We start from the raw sequence: 25,364 nt of genomic DNA, 5'->3' as shown, positions 1-25,364 counted from the left end.
GATAATTATGGCATCATAGCACATACCTCATAAGGAGATTGTAAGGACGTGATAATTATGGCATCATAGCACATACCTCATAAGGAGATTGTAAGGACTTGATAATTATGGCATCATAGCACATACCTCATAAGGAGATTGTAAGGACTTGATAATTATGGCATCATAGCACATACCTCATAAGGAGATTGTAAGGACTTGATAATTATGGCATCATAGCACATACCTCATAAGGAGATTGTAAGGACTTGATAATTATGGCATCATAGCACATACCTCATAAGGAGATTGTAAGGACTTGATAATTATGGCATCATAGCACATACCTCATAAGGAGATTGTAAGGACGTGATAATTATGGCATCATAGCACATACCTCATAAGGAGATTGTAAGGACGTGATAATTATGGCATCATAGCACATACCTCATAAGGAGATTGTAAGGACTTGATAATTATGGCATCATAGCACATACCTCATAAGGAGATTGTAAGGACTTGATAATTATGGCATCATAGCACATACCTCATAAGGAGATTGTAAGGACTTGATAATTATGGCATCATAGCACATACCTCATAAGGAGATTGTAAGGACTTGATAATTATGGCATCATAGCACATACCTCATAAGGAGATTGTAAGGACGTGATAATTATGGCATCATAGCACATACCTCATAAGGAGATTGTAAGGACTTGATAATTATGGCATCATAGCACATACCTCATAAGGAGATTGTAAGGACTTGATAATTATGGCATCATAGCACATACCTCATAAGGAGATTGTAAGGACGTGATAATTATGGCATCATAGCACATACCTCATAAGGAGATTGTAAGGACGTGATAATTATGGCATCATAGCACATACCTCATAAGGAGATTGTAAGGACTTGATAATTATGGCATCATAGCACATACCTCATAAGGAGATTGTAAGGACGTGATAATTATGGCATCATAGCACATACCTCATAAGGAGATTGTAAGGACTTGATAATTATGGCATCATAGCACATACCTCATAAGGAGATTGTAAGGACTTGATAATTATGGCATCATAGCACATACCTCATAAGGAGATTGTAAGGACTTGATAATTATGGCATCATAGCACATACCTCATAAGGAGATTGTAAGGACTTGATAATTATGGCAAATAACAATAACAGACACATAATGCCCAACAGGTCAATAACAAGCTTTTATTATCACGATTGGTTGTATATATTCATTCAGTGGAATTTATTGAGCACCTACTATGTGCCAAGCACTGTGCTGGGTGCTGGGGACACAGCAGAGATCAAAACAAAGATACCAGCTCTTATAGCACTGATATTCCAGTAGGAGAAGGAGCAAGACTGTTAAAAAAATAAACATAGATATTGATTGGACCAAAACAACCATGAAAAATAAATCATGAGACTCTAAGACAATCAGGGAAAGAAAGATGAATGCTAACTGAATATCTGATGTTACTGAGGAAGGAATGCTGTGTTTTTAGATGTGATAATGCTATCACAACTATGTTTTAAAATCTTTATCTTTTAGATACACATACTGAAGTGTTTATGGATGAAATGACAAGATCAAATAATTGCATAATTTTTTTTTTTCTTTTCGAGACAGAGTCTTGCTCTGTCGCCCAGGCTGGAGTGCAGTGGCTCAATCTCGGCTCACTGCAACCTCTGCCTCCCAGGTTCAAGCAATTCCCCTGCGTCAGCCTCCCAGGTAACTGGGATTACAGGCACCCGCCACCATGCCCAGCTAAATTTTTTGTATTTTTAATAGAGATGGGATTTCACCATGTTGGCCAGGCTGGTCTCAAACTCCTGACCTCAAGTGATCTACCCACTTCGGCCTCCCAAAGTGCTGGGATTACAGGCGTGAGCCACCTCGCCCGGCCTGATATAATATTTTGGATGGCACTATGGAGAAAGTTCTGCAGGGAAGGAGGGGAGTGCTGGGGCTTAACCAGGCTGCTCAGGAAAGGAGAAGGTGCCAAGTAGAAAGGGAGGGAGACAGGCATGTGGGCATGTGGGGGAAGAGTGCTCTGGGTGGAGAGAAAAGCAGTGCTAAGGCCCGGGGACAGGAACATGCCTGGGGCACTCAAGGAACATTCAGGTGTCAATGTGGTTGGAGCAGAGTGCGCCGGAGGCAGGAGAGTAGAAGCAGGTGAGATCAGAGGTGCGACCTTGTGGGTCACTGCTGAACTCTGACCCTTCCTGGGAGCCTCTGAGCCCCAGAATAGGCTCCCTGCTTCCAACCTTTCCCATCCAGTTCAACCTCTGCAGAGCAGCTAGAGCCATCTTTCTCAAATGCAGTCTGCTCAACTTCATCACCCCCTTCCCAAAACTTCCATAGTTCCCACTGCCCCCAGGATAGTCCACACTCCTTAGCCTGGCTTTCAACATCCCAGCCCAACTGTCCACCCTCATCTCCTCCCCGTCCCTTCTTCAGACACCCTCTGTGATCACCACACTAACCTTTCTGCATTCCCCCAGAAACTCCAGCCTTCCTCAGCGCTGGTCACCCTCTTGCCCAAGCTGTTCCTCTGCCTTGCACCCATTTCTTCCTCTTCTCTGCCTGCAGCCTCTCTCTTTCCACCTTCAAGGCCAAGCTTCCCCACCACCTCCTCTGTGAAGCCTTCTTTAACCACCCCCTGCCCCCCTACCACCACCTACACTTCCCTTCAGGCAGCACTGACTGCTCCCTCCTCTGTGCACCGGAAACCTGACGTTCATACCTTCCTTGCACAAAACATTGTGAAGATTCACTTGTGGGTTGTTCTGTGGATGCCAGGCCTGGCCTACAGAGAAATAGGGAAGCTTAAGCGTGCAGGCTGTGCAGACTGACTGCCTGGGTTCAAATCCCAGCTCAGCCACTTTTGAGCTGCGTGCCCTTTGGGGAATTACATAACTTCTCTAGGTTTCAGTGTCCTGATCCGCAATTTGGAAAGCCTCATAACAACCAGGGTTGTTGGGCAAATTCTATATAAAACACTCAAGCCGTGCCTGGCACTCAGCAGGTGCCAGTATATTTCACTATTACTATTGTTACTGCAGGTAGGTGTTAGTAAACGTTTGCTGAGTGAATAAATGAGCAAATGTGCATGATCTTGTGATGACTGATCAGAGGGGTCTTCCTTAAAAGGTAAGGGTCTCTCCCAGGTACACCCCGTTCCTTCCACCTTTCTTGTCTCTACCTGCCTGCAGAAAGAAGTGGCCTTTTGCCTTCCATTTACAGAGAGGAGACACACAATTAAGTTAGACACTTGAGGTGTTCCCTCACACCCTGACTGTTTTTGAGATAAGGTCTTGCTCTATTGCCCAGGCTGGAATGCAGTGGGCGCGCTCATGGCTCACTGTAACCTTGATCTCCTGGGCTCAAATGATCCTCCCACCTCAGCCCCTTGAGTAGCTGGGACTACAAGTGTGCACCACCACCACACCCGGCTAATTTTTTTACTTTTTTTTTGTAGAGACAGGGTCTTCCTATGTTACCCAGGCCACTTTCAAACTCCTGGGCTCCAGCAATCCTCTCACCTTGGCCTCCCAAAGTGTTGGGATTACAGGTATGAGCCACTGCACCTGGCAGCTGCTCCATTTTTGCTCTGAAATGAGACTGGTTTCTACCACAACTGCCCACCATGGGCGGGCAGGCAGACACTGTGTTTGAGAGAATAATGTTGCATTTGCCAATTCCACACCATCACTTACATCCACCAGGTAATGGGCCTAGAACCAAACAGTTTCTAAAAACAGATCATCAGTTGTCACTAATCACTCCCTACAGGCCATCCCTGAGTCTTTCTAAGCTTTGTGTGATCCTTGGAGCCCTTGAGCTTGGCCAGCCCCACCTCTCAGAGTCTTTGTAGACTCAGTTGTACCGAAGAGGCAGCTGATGATTGCCCTGTCAGGGGCATATGACAGGCAAAAGGAAAGATGGAGACAAGACGAGGTTGAACCAGTCTTTCGTTTGCTTATCACTTGTCTGGAATTCCCACTGTCTCTGTGAATGGATCGAGTTTCTTTTATCTCTTTTCAGTGGATACATTTGCACATCCTTTATTGTTTCTTGAAATAGTGACTGTAATTCGACTCAGTCATTCCTCCTGTTTCTAGATCGTTCTTTCGGTTTCAAGGTGGCTTCCATTCTAGGCTTCTCTGGTCCTTCTAAGTTTAGGTAGGAGTATGTGCATGCTTTGAGGACGTGTTTCAATCCTACCTGTGGTTTGTCTGATAAACATTTAGTGCATGTTACTGTGGGCCAGGCAACCTGCTCGGTGCTTGAGAAGCATGTGTGTATCTATTTGTTAGGATTCTTCTAGCTGCAGGTGACAGAAAGGTAGCTCCAATGGACTTAAGCAAAATGTTAAAAAAAAAAAAAAAAAAAAGTCTTGGATTGGGTAAGGTTTCCAGCAAGGTTGGATCCAGGGGCTTAAATATGTCATCAAGACTTGGTATCCTACATCTCTGAGCTCTATTCTTCTTTGTCATGGCTTCTCAGCAGCACCAACATGGCGGGAAAGATGGCCCCCTCAAATCCAGGCTTTCTTCCTGGGGCAAAGCAAGTCTCTTTTCCAATAGGCCCAGCAAAATCCCAGGGCTGACTTTCATTGGCCCAGCCCTGAGCCAATCACATAGCTGCGTCTGGGTCACATGTCAATGGCTGGAGCTGGGATGGGATTGAGAATGGGAAAGAGGTGCTTTCCCAAAGAAAATTGAAGTCCTCTTACCAAGAGTGGGGAGAATAAATGTAAATCAGCAGAAATAATCCATGGCCATCATGGAGTTTATAACCCACTGGAGGGAAATACGCATTAAACAAATTAAAAATTAAATGAAAGAATAATCACACTAAGTGTAATATGTATGTTGGAAGGACAGAAACAAGGTGTTTTGACAAAGACTAATGGGGTAAAGGCAAAGAAGGCCTCTCAGTGTATGTGAACTTTTTTAGGAGCTTGAACTTCATGTTTGCCCTGCTGAGTTACAGAAGTGATCTTTCTTCTATAAGATTGCCATTCCGCCTATCCTGCACTGTTCAGTGTGCTCTCTCTCATATTATATTTTCTTCTTAACTTGTTTCATCTCTCCACATAAAACAGGATGTTCTCAAAGTCTAAGACTGTATCTTACTCACTTCTGTGTTCTAAAGCAGGGTGGGTGGGCTGCCTGTTTTGTAAATACAGTTTTAATGGAACACAGCCAAGCCCATTCATTCACCTGTCATGTACATCTGCTTTTGGATGTATGGCCATAAAGCCTAAAACGCATTTATTATCTAAACCTTTATAGAAAAAGTTTGCTGACCTGTGTTCTGAAGTTGTATCAGGGCCCGGTGCAGAGGAGGGGCTTATTGGGTGTTTGTGGGTGGGTTGGTGGGAAGGAAGATTCAAGCTAGCTGTGTGACCTTGAGTGAATCACTTAACTTCTCTGGGCCTCTGGCTTCATATCTTGCAGTGTCAGCCAGCCCCTTCTCCTTCTTCAGATCTCAGCTCATAGGTCACCTCTTCAGAGAGGCCCTCCCTGACCTTGAATGGCCAGTTTGGACTTGGTAATGTTTACAGTCTTCCCATCATAACATGTTTCTCTGGTTTATTTTGAGATTATGCCCACTTGGGGCAGGCATCTTTCCCTTTCTCTGCACCAATGTTTTTCCTCCTCTCATGTGCCATCTCCCTGGTAGGGTAGGTGGAAAGAGCTCTGGTTTGGAACTCTGGAGGTCTGGGTTCATAGTCCCCACATATGAGCAATGAGACCTTGGGCAGACCCTTCTTCTCTCTGAGTTTCCATTTCCTTGGCTGGAAAATGGGTGTGGTGACTTTACCAAGCAAAGCTACTGGAAAGACAGGTGTACTCACCCATGCCAAAGGGCCCAGCACTGTGCTGGGCTGAGCACAGGTACTTCATTAGTGTTAAGTTGTTTTTCCTTCTCTCCTTCCTCTCCTCAAGTCTACCCCTAACCTTGCTTTAGTCCTGCCCCTGATGATACCCTTGCCTGCTCAAACCCTTCATGCAATGACTGTGCTAAGGAATGGTTGGAGAGGAAGTGTTAGATACTTCCTCCTCCATCAGACTCCCCCATTCTTTGATGGAGCGTCCTCCATGTTACATAAAGCACTATGCAAATGCAACCCAAGGAAAGTCCCCTTGTTCCCCTCCCCACCCCAGGTTACTGTCCCCAAGCCCCTCTTGTATAAAAATTTGGGACCCTTGCTGGCCTCATGCCTGGGAGAATTGGCCAATCCAAAGAGGTGGTTTTCCAGATGGATGAGAGCAGTCCTTGGGGGCAGGGTGTATGGGGGACTGGGTGTCCCTAATTACCAAATGACCTACTGGCAGGGCCAGCTACAGAATTCATGGGGTGCAGTACAATATAAAAATGCAGTCCCCTTGTTCAAAAGTAAGAAAGAATTTTGAGATAGTAATAGCAGAGTAGCAAACCGAGCATGGAGCCCTTGTGAGCGCAGGGCCCTGTGCAACTGTGCAGGTTGCACACCCATGAAGCCAGCTCTGCCCACAGGGCAGAATGACTCAGAGGTCCTTATGGGTTGGGAGGAGAAGGCCTTAACCTCCCTGCCTAGGCAAGAGCTGGGGCCTCAGACTCTGATGGCTACTGAAGCTAGGTAGGCCTTGTCATCCAGTGAAGCAGTTGCTGGAAGAACTGTAGGAGGGCAAGTTCAAGGAGGACCCTGGTCAACACCCAGCCTAATGTGCCCATTCCATGGCCAGCCACTTTTCAGGCAGGGAGTGGAGGGGGCTAGTGGTGAACTGGAGCAGAAGCCTGCCTGAGAAGGCAGCAGCCATTCAGATCCAGACTGGGTCTGGGCTTAGCCAGAAATTTTAATTTTCATGGGAGCTATCCCAGTTTTTCAACGTTGGCAAATCATTTTTAAAAGTTAAAAACATGCCCAAGTGCAGTGTCTCATGCCTGTAATCCCAGCACTTACGGAGGCCAAGGTGGGAGGATCCCTTGAGCCCAGGAGTTTGAGACCAGCCTGGGCAACTTAGTGAGACCCCATCTCTACAAAAAGTAGCCAGGTGTGGTGGCATGTGCCTGTGTTCCCAGCTACTCAGGAAACTGAGGTGGGGGGATTGCTTGAGCCCAGGGTGTCAAGGCCGCAGTGAGCCATGACTGTACTACGGCAATCCAGCCTGGGTGACAGAGCGAGACCCTGTCTCAAAACAACAACAAAAGGCCGGGTGCGGTGGCTCACGCCTGTAATCCCAGCACTTTGGGTGGCCGAGGCGGGCTGATCATGAGGTCAGGAGATCGAGACCATCCTGGCTAACACAGTGAAACCCCATGTCTACTAAAAATACAAAAAAAAAAAAAAAAATTAGCCGGGCGTGGTGGCGGGCGCCTGTAGTCCCAGCTACTCGGGAGGCTAAGGCAGAAGAATGGTGTGAACCCAGGAGGCGGAGCTTGCAGTGAGCCGAGATCGTGCCACTGCATTCCAGCCTGGGCGACAGAGCAAGACTCCGTCTCAAAACAACAACAACAACAACAACAAAAACTCCAATACTGTGGTGACTGTCTTTGCACTTAACATCTGTGTGGTGTACGTGTGTTGTCTTTGCACTTAACATCTGTGTGTGTGTGTGTGTGTGTGTCTGTGAGTATATCTGTGGGAGAAATCTCTGGAAGTCAGATTTTATAACAGATTTGTGCATTTTACATTTTGATCCATATGACCAAACTGCACTTTGTAGAGGTTGTACCAATTTATTCTCCCACCAACAATGAGTGAAGGTGCCTGTTTCCCCACAACTTCATCAGCACCACGTATTGTGAACTTTCTGATTTTTTTGTCACTCTAATAGATAGAAGCAGGTATCTCGGTATGGTTTCAATTTCTATTTTAAAATGAAGAATGAAGCGGGTACCTTTTGCTTGTTGACTCCAACAGCATCATTGTCACATGTCAGGAAGCTCCATTGTTTTCTCGTCTCAAAAAAAAAATTAAAAACAATTTGAGTGGGCCAAACAGAATATGTTTGGAACCATATGCAGCCCTTGTGGCTCTAATTTTTGACCTCTGGAGCATAGAGCCTTCGCGTGGCTAGAAATGTTGGGGGGGGGCATTTCTTGCCTCTGAGGCCCCCACCTGGAAGGGAGGAAAGAGACAGAGCTTGGATGACAGAAGCAATAGGTCCCCTGTATTAATTAAGGTTTTCCAGAGAAACAGAATCACTAAGAGATTTGTTTATTTATTCATTTATTTGAGAGACAGGGTCTCGCTCTGTCCTCCAGGCTGGAATGCTGTGGCACAATTATAGCTCACTGCAGCCTCGAACTCCTGGCGTCAAGCAGTCCTTCTCCCTTGACCTCCAAAATAGCTGGGTTACACGCATGAGCCCCCATGCCCAGCTTCCCAGTAAGACATTTATTCTGAGGAGTTGGCTCACACGAGTAAGGAGGCTGAGAAGTTCCACAATCTGAACATTCAGGAGAAAGCTGGTGATATAATTTGGTCTGAGTCCCAATGCCTGAGAACCAGAGAAGCCGATGGTATAAATCCCAGTGCAAGGGCAGGAGAAGACCCATGTCCCAGCTCAGAAGGCAGGCAGGAAGCAAAAGGGGCAAATTTCTCTGTCCTCTGCCTCTTTTTTTTTTCTATTCAGGCCCTCAGAGGCTTGGATGATGTCCATTCACATTGGGGAGGGCTAGGTACTTTTCTGAGTCCACCAACTGAAATGCTAATCTCATCCAGAAACACCTGCACAGTCACACAAATAAATGTTTAATCTGGCCACCCCATGGCGCAGTCAGATTCACACATAAAATCAACCATCATATCCCACCTTCCCTCTTCTTATTTCTGGCATCAAGCACAACCTCGGGTGGCAAATCTTTGTTGAATGAATGACTATCCCCCATGGCGGGACTTGGCTCCAAAAATCAAGGCAGTTCATGCCTGATGGATGGCAACACAAGTCGGGGAAATTCTCAGGCAAATCGTAAATTGATTAGCTAATGAGTTACAACTTCCCACACCCAATCTCCAACCAGGGCAGTAAGAAAAAGCTACTGCAGTGGCTAGAAAAAGCTCTCAATGTCACGTCAGCAAACTGAACTGGCACTAGGCCTCAGGTTTCTAATCTGTAAAACGGGAATAATAAGATCCCTGGGGTGACCCAGAGGATGGATAAGATGAAACATGTAGAGTGCACAGCAAAGTGCCTGATGTGTAACAGATGTAAGCCAGTATTATTTGTGTTGTTATCATCATCATCATTACCATCATCGAAGCATTTGGCTTATTTCTAGGGGCTGTGGGCCTGTGGGAAAGCTTATTGTGTAGAACTAAACTTTGTATCCTGTGGAGTAATGTCAGCTCTACTATTTCAGGCTGGAAAGCTTGGGCATTGAGAGATTCAGTAGAGATTAGGGGGCCCAGGATTGGGATTCTGGTGCTCAAGATTGCTGCTGTTGTGTCCAATATTGGAGCAACATCATTCAAGGTCACAACTCTGAAGTTCAAGATCAGACGACTGCCATCCGAGGTCAGAATACTCTAATCCATCGTTGGAGCCAAGGAGTCCATGGCCAGAGAGTTGCTCTTCATAATTAAAACTCTAGCGGGCAAGGTCAGAAAGCTGATGTCCCAGGTTGGAACTAATGTACAGGGTTGGAATTCTGAGGTTCAAGGTCAGAACACTTCAGCAGTGTTCATGATCAGAATTCTGGCAGGCACATTCAGAAGACTGGTGTTCGGAGTCCAATGTTTGGAGTTGGAAGTCTTATTCCCTGCTTGTTACATTGGGAGTCTCATCTCTTCTGTGTGTCCTTAACCCTTCATCATCTGTCTTCCTGGCAGCAGTTATTGAAGAAATGCAAACCACAGAAGATCCCTAAACCTCCATTTATCCAGCGGGGTCCTGAAACATAGGCCTCTCTCTCTTACTGTGTCTGATGCCCGTCCACTCAGGTTGTGCTGATAAGGGTGACAGGATCCTCAGGAGGGCGACCAAAGTGTGGCCCCCCTGCCCCACCCCTGCCAAAGACCCTGGAACCTGTTGTCAACTCTGTTTAAATCCACCCTTAAACCCATCTTGTTGGCTGACCTGGAGCAGATCCAAGGAAGCAGCTCTGCCAGGCCCCTGGGGGGCACCTGGATGATCTCACTGCTCCATCATCCAAAGAAAGGCAAACACTGTCAGGCAAGGGGCAGAACAAAGTGCCAAGGGCTTGCGGCTTTCCAGCCTGGGAGAGGGACTGGCAGCAGAATGTGGGGAAGTGCAACAGTTTGTTGGTCACCGCGGTCACCACAAATGTACTGTTGGTGCCAACTGGAGAGGGAGGTTTATTGCTCATGGGGTGGAGGGAGCTAAAAAATAATCTTTAAACTGTATTTATGATGGTGCAAGTAATGAGTGCTCAGTGGAACAAGGGCGGGCAGGAAGGATTGGCTGGGTCATGTTCCCAAGGAAATTGTTGTAACACACCTCCCCTCCCTGCCTTTATGCTCCATTTCTCAGCCTTCCTTTATTTTTTTCATAGCCCTTTTGCCACGTGTTATGTTATAGGTTTATCTGGCTCTTATCTGTCTCATTTCACTACAGTATCAGCTCCATTAGAAAGGAACTTGGTCAAATTTTACTGCTCACTCCCCAGTGCCTAAAACTGTGCCTCACATAGAGCAAGTAATAAATATTCGTTGAGTGGATGAATGAATGAATGGATGGATGATTATTACCCCTTCAGAGACAGTATTAGAGAGTTTTCTGAGCTCCCAAATCACTCCATGCATGGCCCACCTCCAAGCCTGTTCGCTGTGTCTCCAGATTTTGTGGATGGGGTGAGGGGAAACAGCAGGAGGGAGAGGGATTGGTCACTCCACGGCTTCTTGTTGCTCTCGGGATAACTTTCAAAATCTTTTCCTGGCCACCAAGGCCCTGGAAGGTCTACCACCCTACCTTCATATCACATGCCTGTTATCTTGCCCCCTTTTTTCTCCTAGCTTTACTAGATAGTTTTCTCAGAGCCTCAGCACGTGGTGCTGGGTCACACCTCAGGGCCTTTGCACATGCTGCCATCTGACTAGGACGATCTTATGGCCCCTACCCTGGCTGCCTTGGCCTCCCTTACTCATGCTTCAGGGCTCTGCCTAAACATCCCACCCCTAACTTACTGAACGTGACGTCATTCCCTCCATGATAGGCCCTGGTATTTCTTGCAAGAGTTTATCCATAGATCCCCTTGGTCACTGCTTTTGGGTTCCAGTGTTCATCACTGTGGGGATAAATCTTCCCTGAACTGGAGGTTCTTTATGAGGGAGGTAGCCAGAGCCCTTTCCCTGTCACTAAGAAAAATGCAGAAACTCACTTCTCCTCCCAGAAATGAGACATTCTCGCTCTAGCAGGGAGGAATTTTGGTCTCCCAGGAAGATTTCTTAGCTGCCTCTCCAAAGCCTGTCCCATACTAGCCCCATCACAATGGGGTTCTCTCTTTCCTCTCACCCTCCAGCTGTCCAGGCTAAGTCTATGGCTTCCCCCAGGACACTGCAGAGGTTAGAGGGTGCAACCCAGCCTCTGAAGACAACGGCAAAATAGCTAACACTCATATACCACGTTTTACACACATCGCCTCATTTAACCCTTACGACGTCCTATAAGGAAGGTATTATTATTATCCCTATTTTACAGATGTGGAAACTGAGTCCCAGAGAGGTTAAGTAACACATGCAAGGATGCAGCTAACAGGTGGCAGGGTAGCATTTGAACCCCAGCGGTTACCCCCAGAGCCCAGGCCCTGAACCACTACACCCCCTCCCCTGTCCACTCCTTTTCCTCCCCACAGCCTTCTCCTCACTTACTTCTTCCTTTTATTCTTAGTCTTCTTGCCTTTCTCTTTGCTCTTCTTCCTTTTCTGAAGTAACTCAAACTCCCCAAGTTATAAGCAACCCCAATTGTATGGATGAGTTGTTCTATTTTTCAAATTGCAAAAATCATAAGAGCAGTGGAATTTTTTCACATCCTTATGTTATAAGCGAGGGTGGATGGAAAGGTGGGAGTTTTCTGTTTGATTTGCTGCAGAACGGGTTGGGAGGAGAGGGTAAATTTCCTCACAGTGGCCTATAAGACTCCATGAGGCCAGAGTCATTTAACACTCTCTGACTTCATCTTCCACTACCATCTCCTGCCTCCCTGTGTCCAGCCATGCTGATCTCATACTTACTATTATAAATTCCTTCCTGCTTTGAGTCTTTGCACATGCTGTTCCCTCTGCCTCGAATGCTCTTCCTCTCTTCTTCATCCAGTTATTTGCCTCCTCACCCTAAAGCTCCTAGGTAGAGTGCCACCTCCTCCTGCAAGCCTTTCCTGATCTCTCAATAGGCCAGATCCCCCAGTTATGGATTTTCAAAGTTCTCTGTGTCTCTCTTGGGTGGCCTCCATTCCAGTTGTAATTTCACATAGGTTTAAGCAACGATCTGATTAGTGCCTGCCTCCCCATCTGGGCTGTGATCTCCCCAATAGTAGGACCTTGTCTGCTATAGGCATGTCTCTCCTGCATCTAGCACTTTGCCTACCTCCATGCAAATCTTCCATAAAATTTTGCTGGATGAATGGATGGATGAATTCAGAGGTTAGTCAAAGTCGGCAGAAACCACAATTCACCTTCCTTTGGTTGAGGAGTGGTGAGATGGTCTGAAATGTTCAGCTCGAACTCCAGCCAGAAGTTTATCATCCACTGAAAGCACAGGGCGCTAAATTCTTTACAAGTGGCCAAATACCTTCTCTGGTGCCCAGAATGTGTTGAATGATCATTACAGTGTCTTCTATCAGCTTTTCAAAGGTACCTATTTGGGTTATATTTTATGGGGTGCCATTACATTTTACTTAAGTAAACCCTACATATGAAGACTCAAAACCCAGGAAACAGAAGTTCTGAGGGAACTATAGGCAGTGGCTCACGCCTATAATCCCAGCACTTTGGGAGGCCGAGGCGGGCAGATCACGAGGTCAGGAGATTGAGACTAGCCTGGCTAACACGGTGAAACCCTGTCTCTACTAAAAATACAAAAAATTGGCCGGGCGTGGTGGCGGATGCCTGTAATCCCAGCTACTCCAGAGGCTGAGGCAGGAGACTGGTGTGAACCCGGGAGGCGGAGCTTGCAGTGAGCCGAGATTGGGCCACTGTACTCCAGCCTAGGCGACGGAGCAAGACTCTGTCTAAAAAAAAAAAAAAAAAAGGAAAGAAATAAAATGAAGAATCCCAGGAAATTCACCAGAAATGTGGTTTAGCGGGAAGTTGTACTACCTTTGTGGGCAGGTGGGCCTAGTTCAAATCCCTGCTCTACCACTAATGCCAGTGGCCTTGGCAAGTCATCCCCCATCTCTCAGCTGACATTGCCTCCAGATTCCATCCTCCCAGCATGAAGGCCAGCAGAAAAAATGGCCATTTTTTTCCTGACTCTTCCCATGAAGATTGCCTCTGACTGGACAGACTTGAGCCACATGATCATCTCTGAGCCAATCCCTGTGGCCAGAAGGGATCATGAGTGAGGGGACCAGCTTGGGTCAGAGACCACCATTAGGTCCAGGGGAAATACCTGAAATAGGATTTGCTTAGTAGTCTTCTTTAGATTAAGTCAATTTTACTAAATCAAGTTGTTTTAACAGGAAATTTGATATTATGAAGAACTGGTGCCATTTGCCATAAATCATGTCATAAAATTCCAGCCAGATGCTGAAGCCTGACACCTGCTCTCTGGGCTAAAAGGGAAGATGTGTCTTAGAGAGGTGTTAAAATGTCATTAGCTTCATACTGGGACTTTCCCCTTCAGGGAGTCTGGGGGTCTGAAGACAATTGGAAAGGGTAGCACCTTCTCACTCTGTGAATCAGTGTGATTCTGATGGCTTGTCCCTGGGCAGCTAAACCAGTCGGCTGCGTATGAGAATCAGCTGAGGATCTTTGAAAAATCCCAATGCCAGACCACCCGCCAGACCTGTGAAATCGGGATCTCTGGGGATGAGACACAGGGATTGGTGTTTTTCAAAGCTCACAAGGTGAGCTCACTGTGCAGCCAAGGTTGAGAAATCCAGATTTCAGTGTATCCAATACTGGTGGTGTGTGCCTCACATTGCTACCCACAAGGGTTCAGCAAGTCCATTGGGCTGCAGGGAGGGGCTTATTGGAGACTGGGGTGGCCTGGCTGGCCAAAGAGTGTCATAGAGAATGGGCTCCTGTTTCTCCAAAGCATTAGCTGAACAGGAGTCTGGGAGAGTCATTTAACACTCTCAAATGGGAATAAAACTCATGTCTATCTCCCAAGTCCAGAAGGATTTGATTCCCAAAATGAAATTCAACTCTGACCTGGATCCTACCCACACTGTCTGGATCCAATTGCTTGTTACCTGAACCAGCTGTTACCTTTCCACCTATCTATCCATCAACCATCCCAGACGCAGCTCTGCTGTTTCCCAGCTGTGTGGCCTCAGGCAAGGCACTCAGCTTCTCTGGTCTTCAGGTTTCTCATTTGCCTAATGGGGGTAGGCTGCTGGGCTCTGTGATCTTTAAAGGCATTTCCACTTGGGAACCTGCAAGTCTTGAGAGGCAGCCACAGGCTCTTTAATTGGACACCCAAGCCCTAGGTCAGGAGTTCTCAAACCCCAGGCAGTTCAGATCCCGAGTCCATCGCCCAGACCACAGAATCGAAGTCTCTAGAGGCAGCCCAGGATCTGCATCCCTAACAAGGATCTCAGCTGATTCTGATGCAGGTGATCCTGAAAACACTTTAAAAGCATATTGCCTATGCCTCGGTGTTCACCATAAAAGCCCCTTATCCAGAGATCCAGCCCACACGAGACATGCCCTCCTTTTTGCAGGTGAGGGAACTGAGGCTCAGAGAGGCAAGTCCTTCTTTACCCGAGGTTCTGCAGTGAGTCCACGGCAGAGCTGGGATTCAAACACTGACCCTGCCTAACTCCAAAGCTGGTGTCCTTCCCCTGTCTATGTGACATTCCTCAAACTTAACATCCCCAAAACTAAGCCCCACGTCCTCCCACTGCGAACTCACTTCTGCCGATTTCCCCCCATCTCAGTATCTCTTTCCAGCCACAGAGGCCAAAAACCTGGGAGCTACTCATGACTCCTCCTTTGTTCACACTCCGTGTGGGACCTCTGCATAAATCCCAGGGCCCTGCTTTCAAAGTGTATCAGGCTCCAACCCCTTTTCATCACCCCCATGAACACTCCTGACCAGGAGTCAGCACACTTTTCTTGAAAGGGCCAGATAGTAAATATTTCAGGTTTGCAGGCCAAGAGGCAAAATTGAGGATATTCTATAGGTACTTACATAATCACTTAAAAAGGAACCATTTAAAAATGTGAAATCTGCTCTCAGCTTGCTCTCAGGTTGTACAAGCAGGTGGAAGGTTGCATTTGGCCTGTGAGCCATAGTTGGCTGACTCCTGCTCCAGACCAGAAGTTCTCAACTGGGGGTGATTTTTGCCCCTCAGAGGACATTTGGCATTGTCTGGAGATCTTTTTGGTTATCATACCAAGTGGGATGGTACTATTGGCACCTAGTGGGTAGATGCCAGGGATGCTGCTAAACATCCATAGTGCACAGGACAACCCCACAACAAAGATTTATTCAGCCCAAATGATGATAGTGCTGAAGTTGAGAAACTCTACTTTAGGACCAGGTACGGTGGCTTGTGCCTGTAATCCCAGCACTTTGGGAAGCTGAGGCAGGAGGATCACTTGAGCCCAAGGGTTCAAGACCAGCCTGGGTAACATAGTTAGACCCCATCTCTACAAAAAATAATTTCAAAAAATTAGCTGGTCATGGTGGCACATGCCTGTGGTCCCAACTACTTAAGAGGCTAAAATGGGAGGATCACTTGGGCCCCAGAGGTTGAGGCTGCAGTAACCCATGATTGCACCACTGCACTCCAGCCTGGGTGAAAGAGTAAGACCCTGTCTCACAAAAAAAAAAAATTCTACTTTAGAGCAAGCCACTGTCATTTCTCACCTGGACTATTACAGTTACTTTCTCACTGCTCACCTGCATCCACACTCACCAGCTTCCCACTGTCCCTTTTCCCTGAAAGCCAGAGGGATCCTGTGAGAACCCAAGTCAGGTCATGTCACCTCTCACTCAAAGCCTTCCAGTGGCTCCTACATCACTCAGTGTAACAGCAAAGTCCTCATGGCCCTGCAGGACCTGCCCCCACAGGACCTCTCTGACCTCATCTCTCTGCCTCCCATCGCAAATCTACCTGGGGGAGCTTAGCATCGGCTATTCCCGCTGTTCCCTGCACGACTTCTCTCACCTCCAAGTTCTTATTCAAGCATCATCTCTTTAGGAAGTGACACCTTCCCTGACCCTCTATTTTCAAATGGCAGTTTCCACCCCCTGCCTTCCTTTTTTTTTTTTTTTTTTTTGAGGCAGAGTCTCACTCTGTCGCCCAGGCTGGAATGCAGTGGTGCCATCTTGGCTCACTGCAACCTCTGCCTCCCGGGTTCAAGCGATTTTCTCATGCCTCAGCCTCCCGAGTAGCTGGGATTACAGGCAAGCACCACCACACCCTGGCTAATTTTTTTGTACTTTTAGTAGAGATGGGGTTTCGCCATGTTGGCCAGGCTGGTCTCAAACTCCTGGCCTCAAGTGATCTGCCTGCCTTAGCCTCCCAAAGTGTTGGGATCACAGGTGTGAGCCACCGCGCCCAGCCTTCCTGCCTTCTTATCTCCCTTCCCTGCTTCATTCTTTTTCTCCACAGCAATTATTACTTCCTTCCCCACCCCTCTCCTCGCCCACCTGAATATGTGCTCCATGTGGGCAGGGCTTTCTCTTTTGTTTACCGAAGTATCTCAGGACCTTAATTAGTGCCTGGCACAGAGTAGGTGCTTCATCAGCATTTGCTAATGAATGAAGTTAGTGCACTTCTCTAGGCCTCAGTTTCCCCCGCGTCAAACTTAGCCCCCAACTCACCCACCTCCAGATGCTGAGCTAGTAGATTGTTTGCTCACTGTAGAGTGCTGTACCTAGATGAGAGGGGTTCAGTTTGGCATGGGTGGTGTTGAAGTGTGGCCCTGCTCTAAGCCCTGCTCAGAGCCGAAGCATCCAGGTCGTTTTGCAGCTGGGGTCAGGGCTGCAGCCAGGTCCTCACCTACCCCAAGGCCGCTCCACTGGTACCTAATTTCCTACACCTTCTCACAATCTCAGGTCTCACCATCCTCTCCACGACCTGTCGTGGGGCCTCCCGTGAGACCTGGTCAAGCTACCTTGTCTTTCCTCACCTTCTAACTTCATCTGTCCAGCCTGGTCCTGGAGCCAGGCCCCATTCTGTCTTCTCTGGGGAGGCCCCCTTTGTGGGTACATTAGCTCAGAGAGCCTGAAAACTACAATTCTGAAGTTCTGCCCTCAGTGTCTTGAAGGTTCTAGAGTCCTACAACTGGAATAGGCACAGCTTGCATGCTGTGAGCCTAGATGTGTGAGCAGGGCCGTTGTTTTGTTCATACACTGGATGCAATGGCCTGTGATGGAGGGTGGTGGAAACTGAATCTTGGTTCAATTCAGTCTCCCTTTTCTTCTAAGGGTTGAAAACTTAGGGTTTGGGAGGTTTAGGTAGTGATGAATTAATACAATAAGAGGACACCCAACATTTTAAAATAACTAAAGGAGTGTAATTGGATTGTTTATAACACAAAGGTAAATGTTTCAGGGGATGGGTACCCCGTTCTCTGTCATGCGATTATGATGCATTGCATGCCTGGATCAAAACATTTCATGTACCCCATAGATACCCCTACTAAGTACCCACACAAATAAAAAATACACACATTTTAAATTTAAAAGAAAAGAGGACAGCCAATGTGGTGGACACTGTGAGTTCCTCACCTACACTCCATTTACAGGCTGGTGCACCCACACCCCAACTGCTGGCAGTCCCCGCTGCTAACAGCTCACCACTGCCCCCTTCTCATGACTCCCGCCTCTCACAATTGCCCTTGGCCCATGGGAGTCGCCTGCCAGGGGATTTTAACCTGTGGCAGCTCTCCCCTCCTCCCACCAGGCAGCCTGTGGACTCACTGAGTCGGCGGTACAAAAGCTCAGCCCTCTTTCTGCAAGGTGGGATCAACAGCTGGTGCAATTCAGGCCGAAGCTAGACCTCAGCTGAGGCTACATCCTGGCTTAGCTCCTTCTCTGTCCTGTCGTGCTTCTCTCTCTCCCCTATCTCCTAAAGGAGACATGGAGCAAGAATGAATCACGTGCCTAAGAATCCCTGTCTCAGGCTCTACTTTTAGGGATGCGCTGACATGAAGGGAGGTGATCGGTGTTTTTTTTTGTTTTTTTTTTTGAGACGGAGTCTTGCTGTCTCCCAGGCTGGAGTGCAGTGGCGCAGTCTTGGCTCACTGCAAGCTCCGCCTCCCAGGTTCACGCCATTCTCCTGCTTCAGCCTCCCAAACAGCTGGGACTACAGGCGCCCGCCACCACACCTGGCTAATTTTTTTGTATTTTTAGTAGAGACGGGGTTTTGCCATGTTAGCCAGGATGGTCTCGATCTCCTGACCTCATGATCCGCTGGCCTTGGCTTCCCAAAGTCCTGGGATTACAGGTGTGAGCCACCATGCCCGGCCGATCAGTGTTATTTAAAACTGACCTCCATGCCCAAGGGCTGGGGACTGGCAACTAAGGGTGACCCTCAGGATGGGATGGTCTCCCCCTACCTAGCTTCACCATCTTCCTGCCTTTTCTCTTCCATCTTCAGGGTGGGCTTTCATTGGCACTGTCCCCACACCCACAGACTCCAGTCCATTCTCCATTTTCTCTGCTGGGCTGAAGAGTTTGGCTGTTTCTGCTGACTTGGAGGGGACAATGACCAGAGCAGGCTGCAGTCCAAGCATTTGTTCACGAAGGGCTTTGAAAGGCTGGCCCGGTCCTCCCTCCCCATCTTCTTTGCCAGGAATGGTCCCCATCCCAGCGCAAAAGCTCTGGCAAGCCTTGTTTCCTTTCTGCCGGCGTTTTCTGAGGTTTAGCTTGGCAGGCTTCCGTGCCGACCTTGGATGGCTTAATGAAGTTGGGAGAGGCTCCATGCCAGCTCCCCATTAACGTGGCCTTTGAGAGAGCCTCAGAGGCTCCCAAATCTTTTGGCTTGCTCGGGTCCGAGGGTAGAGGAGGTGAGCCAGGCAAGGGAGAAAACAATAGCTTCAACAGCACCAAGATGCTGTGTGACCTTGGATGAGTCACACCCTCTCTCTAGGTCTTGGGTCCCCCAACTGTAACGGGAGGGCATTGGGCTGGCTGATTCCTCCCAACTCCCTGCTGTACTCATTCATTGGAAAACATGTATTTGAGTGTCAAGTATGTGCCAGGCACTCTTCTAGGTGCTGAGGACATAGCAAACAAAACAAAGCATCTGCCTTGTGAAATAGAATATCCCCAGCTGGGGGACTAGAAAGAATGTGGGATTTAGAACCAGAAGACCAGAATCTTTTGCCACTGACTTCTGAGCCTCAGTCTCCTCATCTGTAAAATGGGGCTGTTCTGAGGCATTAGTGAGATAGTGGATGTAAATGGTCTTGGTAGTAACCTTATGCAATACTTATTGAGCACCTACTGGGTTCCAAGGCATGGACATAATAATTCTCATAATCCCTTCATAAAGAGGGATAATGGTGGCAGGTGAAGGCTCTGGAGCTGGACCGGGTCCAAATCCCAGCTCTGCCCCTTCCTTTGTGACCTCAGACATGCTGCTGGGCCTCTCTGTGCCTCAGGTTCCTTTCCCGTAAGACAGGTAATGGTGATACCTGGATTATAGGGTTGCTGGGAGGACAGAGTGGACTCAAACTTGCGCAGTCCTTAGAACAGTGCCTACTGCATAATAAGTGCTCAATACAGGGGAGTTATGAGCTGTATGTTATTATTATTCATTTCATTTCACAGGAGAAAACAGATTTTCAGTTCTTGTCTGAGGTCATTCAGCAAGGGAAGCTGAAGAAGATGTGGAAGGAGCCCCCCACGGTGGCTGGACCCAGCGTCAGGGGCTCTCCCCACCTCCTTTAGCCCCCAGACCCAGAGAGGCTTAGCTGAGCTGCAAGCTGAGGCCAAGGGATTTACAGCTCAGAAATCCCCATTTCTGAATGAGTCTGACTGAGTATCCATGCACATGTGTGTAAGTGTGAGTGGCTGTGCGCACATCTGAGCATCCATAATAGGCATTGCCAAGAAGGACACACCATATGATTCCATTTATATGAGGCTCAAGAACAAGCAAAATTCAACTATAACGAGAGAAATCAGAACAGTGATTGCCTTTGAAGGTATTGACTGGAAGGGAACCTGAGAGAACTTTCTGGATGATGGAAATGTTCTGGACCTTAACTGAGGTGGTGGGTACACAAGTGTATCTATTTATCAAAAGGCACTGCACTAAACACTTAAACCTTGTGCATTTTATTATGTGTAAGTTATACCTCAATAAATAAAAGAGCACTGGGAAAAAATAATAAGAGATCTAATTTACTGAGGAGTAATTAACCACACGCCGGGCACTGTTCAAGACGCCTTACAGGTGTTCTGTAATGTAATCCTAACACAACCCCATGTAGCATTGCCTGTTACGTACATGCAGGTACTCCATCCTGCGCGTATGTGTCTGAGGCTGCTTCTTAGCCGGGGTATGAGTAGTTCCCAGAATGCATGTGCACACGTGACACTGACTCATTCCTATACTTGGGGGCTAAGTGGGCACGTATGAGGGTGCACGTGTCCACAGATTTGTCCATGGGAATAGATTTCCGCCAGCACCTGTTTGCTCCCCTCAAAAGCATTAATGAACCGTGCTTCATGCGCCGTGCTGGCTGGTAGTTAGATGCTAACAGCATGCATGCAGGGGCCCTGGTCTGTGTAGACAAATCAAGCACTGTTATCAGACAATAATGGCAGGGGATCGACAGCCAGCCGCCTGTGCCAGGGAGGGGTGGGGATGCATGAGCACTGGGCAATTAGCATCTCTAAAGGGTGTCTCTGCTGAATGGTGGCTAATTTGCCGACATGGCCCCATCAGTCAAACTCAGCAGTCACTGAGTGGGGAATGCCGGGGCTCTCCAAAGATTTGTGAGTTGCTGCTGTTGGTGCCAGCTTTTGCCCTGGGAGCAACTCATACCTTAACACCTCACCCTTAAGAGGATAAGAGTGAACAGAGCCTGCCTGCCCACAACAGCCCTGCCTCTGACCTCTCCCCCCACTCTGAGGATGGTTGGCCTTGTGAGCTTGAGAGGATGTGGAGGCTCAGAGAGGGTGAGCAACCTGTTTAGAGTCAAACGGCCAGTGGGCCACCAACCCAGGAACTGAGCTTGGGTTTCCAGACTTGCAGGCATTGTACATTTCTCAACACCATCACTCACTCACATGACACAGCGTTCACAATATTTTTGCCATTTCTTTTCACCAAAGGTACTATTGGTTTCTTGGTATTTTCCCTCAAGTGGCTCCCTTTTCAAATTTTTAAAATTATTTTGTTTTATTTTTACTATTATTATTTTGACACGGAGTCTTGCTCTGTCGCCCAGGGTGGACTGCAGTTGCACGATCTTGGTTCCTCCGCCTCCCAGGTTCAACTGATTCTCCTGCCTCAGCTTTCCGAATAGCCGGGATTACAGGCATGCACCACCACGCCCGGCTAATTTTTGTATTTTTAGTAGAGATGGGGTTTCTCCATGTTGGCCAGGCTGGTCTCAAACCCCTGGCCTCAAGTGATCTGCCCGCCTCGGCCTCCCAAAGTGCTGGGATTACAGGCGTGAGCCACCGCGTCCGGCCCCTTTTTAAATTTAAATGTTTATTTTAAAAGGAAGCTGCCATTAATGGAAAACCAGTATCTTATACCCATAAGTTGAAGCAGGGGTGACCAACCATCCCTGCCTCCATTCGCCTGTGAACTTTCAGTTTTAAAACCTAGATGGTTCTGGCAAACTGTATGGAGTTAGTCACCTTAAATTGAACACAGGTTTAAAAATGAATACAACGAAAATAAACTAGGTTATTAAACTCGAACTGGCAGCTCTGAGCCTGGAGCCTGTCCTTACCTGTGCTGAGGGCGGAGTGCCATTAGAATCCTGGAGCTTCTCTTTCCGGGTAGTCCCAGGACAAGTCCTAGGGTTCACTCTGATTGGCTTGATTGGGGTCACATGCCCAGACTCGGTCAATCGTTGTTGCCAGGGGAATGCACAGTTCTGATTGGCCAGACCTGGAGCCAGAGGTGAGGCCAGGCTCCAAGCCACGTGGCTTGAGAGCGGGGAAGGGATATTCCCCCAAAGGGTGAGACGGTTTATTACTAAAAAGAAGCCCCCTCTTCCCCCAGGTATGAGCAGCAGGTGACTCCTCTGCCCTTGCAGGAACAATCTTCTCTTGCTGTCCCAGGCTCTGGCTCCCAATCTGCCTCCTGCTGCCTGTGTCTCTTCCCCGCTCTGGTCCTCAGTCTCCTCATTTGTGAAATGGAGGGTTGCGCTGAATGATCTCTAAGCGTCTTCCAGGCTTTGATGTTATGTGATTGGTCTTCCCTGGGATGATTATTACTGGAGTTTGGTGGTGGCTGTTACTGTTTTACTCCCTCCCACTTGCCCAGAGATAGATGAGAAAAGAGAAGGTGTTATAGCATGGTGAGAAGCCATTTCCAGGTCCAAATCCCAGCACTGACAGTTTCTGGCTGTGTGATTTCAGACAGTCACTTCACTCTCTGACCCTCAGTTTCCTCATCTCTAAAATGGGAAGAACAATAGTATCTATCTAGAAGAGTCATATTGAGGATTAAAACTGGCAATAAGTCTAGACTGTTGGGGTGTATTTGGGTGCAGGAAACTGAAAGTCAAATGAAACTGGCATGGACAATAAAGGGCATTTATTGGATAGTGCAACTGAAAAGCCCGGGCAGTGTGTAGCAGGGGTAGGGAAGGGATCATGATGTCATCATTGTGTCAAGGATTTACTCTTTGTCCTCCTCTGTGAGCCAATTTTTCTCTTGGGCTGGCTCCCCTCATGGGAGTCCCAAAGGCTGCAGCATTTCTAGGCGTCACACATGCACACTATGTTATCCAGAAGAGAAGGGAACTCCCAGCATTCCTGGCCAAAGCTCAGAAGTCAATAAATTGGCCTAGCTTGAATCACATGCCCCAAGACTGCGCCACTGCACTCCAGCCTGGGAGACAGCAAGACTCTCTAGCTGGGGGATGCCATGTGCTGACTGGCTTATCCCTGGGGCAGAGGGCAGGGTCAACTTCCTCAGAACCACAGGGATCCCCAGGGAATAGTTGGGAAGGGCACCTGCATGCTGGGAATGATGCAATCAAGCGTTGAAGATCACCAGGGACTCTAGCGCTGAGGCTCTGAAAGGGCTCTCCAGACACCTCCTGTCCAGAACTATGATTTTACACAAGGGGGACGCTGAGGCTCAGAGACAGGGGCTGATTTCAGGAGGGTGTCACTTGGAAAATGACGATCAAGATCTGCCTTTGGCTGATTGCTGTAAGACCCCAGTGAGATGAAAATAATGCTTTGAGAAAGAAGGAAAGAAAGGAGGAAGGACTCAAATAGATCACAGACCTACTAGGTGCCAGATTTTCTGTACCTGTCATGTCATTTAATCCTTGTAGCCACCCTGGGAAGCGGGTTTTGCCATTACTCCCGGTTTACAGAGGGGAAATGTGAGGCTGAGAGAGCTGAGGTGACTTGCCTAGGGTCACACCCTAGGAAGCAGTGCCAAAGGGCTGCGAAGCTAGCTCTGTATGATTCTGGTCCAAGGACACTTGCATTTAGTGTGCATCTACTGTGTGCTAGGTGCTTCCCAGGCCACCATCTCTTATGTGAGTGCTCAGTGGGTCTGCCCATAGCGGGGGATGTGTTCTCAGGAGAGAACAGGGATCTCTTCTTGGCCACCAGAAATGGTCCATTTTTCAAGTTGTCTTTGCCAGTGGAGACTCTATGACTTCTTTCTTGTTCTTTCTGTAACCTGGTCCCCTCCGCAGTCCCGAACATTTTCTGGCCTGGCAGCTCCACTAATAGTCTCGAATCTTCCAGGTACCTGTACCCAGCCCTGGCACTGGATGAGGAGGTTCTTCTGGAGACACCCAGGCCTTTGTATCCCTGGGCCCCAGGGCTCCGTCCCACCCCTGGCTGCCCCCTCCTGGGCCCCTCCCCAGCACTGGTTTTGTGCCAATGTTTGGGCTGCTACAGCCCTGGCCAGGCTCGAAAAAGGAATTATTTCTGTCTCTTGCATAGTTCTCAGCCCAATTCCCAAAATGGGAAGTGGCCTGGGAGGGCCGCCCAACCTCCACTCCAGGGGAGGAGGGAGGCGAGGAGAACTTGGCAGAGCTGAGACACACACACACACACACACACACACACACACACACACACACACACACACACACACACACACACACACACCCCTCCTTCTCTAGGTCTGTGGCCTGTAGAGGGAGGCCAGGCACTTCAGAGGGAGATGAGGGATGGCTCTTGGAGTGGGGTACCTCTTCCCTCCTCTTCCAGAATGCTTTCCCTGATTGTTGAGGGGCTGTATCAGGCTCTTGAGAGGGGTGTTGGGACCCCCGGTTATTCTGTGAGCTTAGGACCCCCGGTCCCATTTCTTAACGTCCCTCATAGCATCCAGTGTTTGTCTCTGCCCAGCCTGGACATCTGTCATAATGGCCAGCTGCATCACTGGCCAGAAGCCAGGTTGGTTCTGACGGACACTGTCTGACTGACTTGTCCACCGCAAGTCTGAGAGCCTGACGGACAGGATGGCTGACTGACTGGATGAACGGCTGTGCCTGCCTGCCTGCCTGTCTCCATGTCTGACTGAATATCCCTCTCTGAGACAGAGAGACTATCTCTCTGTCTGCCTGGCTGCAGCTCTTGTACCTGACTAATTAGGTGCAAAACAAATTGCCTTTCTCTCCATCTCCTCATTCAAATGCCTTTTGGAGTGTCTGTCTGTCTGTCTTCCTGGGTGTTTGGCTGGCTGTAATTAGATGAGTAACTAAGACTAGCTGTCCATGTCCTGTCTGACTGACTGACTAGCTGTCTCATAGCTGACTGAAAGGATGGCTGATGGACAGCCTGTCTGTCTGCTGGGTATCTATTGTATCTGACTAATAGATGAAGAAGCCTGTCTGTTCATCTCCTCCTCTGACTGGCTGACCGTCCGTCTGTCAGCCTGCTTGTCTGACTGCAGGCCTGATCAAATGGCTGAGTGATGGCCTGCCCGTCTGCCTGTCTCTACATCTGGCTGACAAGATGGCTGTCAGGCTGACCACCTGTTTCTCACCTCGGTGCCCGAATGACCAGCTCACTGGATACTTGACTCTTGACTCTCCTAACTAGACACAACTCCCAGGCTGTCCTAG

General features: G+C 48.2%; 1 protein-coding gene and 1 long non-coding RNA gene across 2 annotated transcripts in view; one reads left to right on the top strand and one right to left on the bottom strand.

Moving 5' to 3' along the window:
* The window catches only part of LOC134760767 (uncharacterized), a 37,035-nt gene extending 28,036 nt beyond the window's left edge, over positions 1-8,999 (bottom strand). The window contains exon 1 of the long non-coding RNA XR_010138723.1: positions 7,898-8,999. This is a non-coding gene — a long non-coding RNA (uncharacterized LOC134760767). The remainder of the gene's footprint in view (positions 1-7,897) is intronic.
* Positions 1-25,364, top strand: part of KCNB1 (potassium voltage-gated channel subfamily B member 1) — a 118,294-nt gene that overhangs the window by 15,234 nt on the left and 77,696 nt on the right. The gene's annotated exons all lie outside the window — the stretch shown is intronic.

The sequence above is a fragment of the Pongo abelii genome, chromosome 21, assembly GCF_028885655.2.
Source record: "Pongo abelii isolate AG06213 chromosome 21, NHGRI_mPonAbe1-v2.0_pri, whole genome shotgun sequence".
Taxonomy (NCBI): Eukaryota; Metazoa; Chordata; class Mammalia; order Primates; family Hominidae; genus Pongo; species Pongo abelii.
This window is presented reverse-complemented; position numbering and strand designations above follow the sequence as displayed.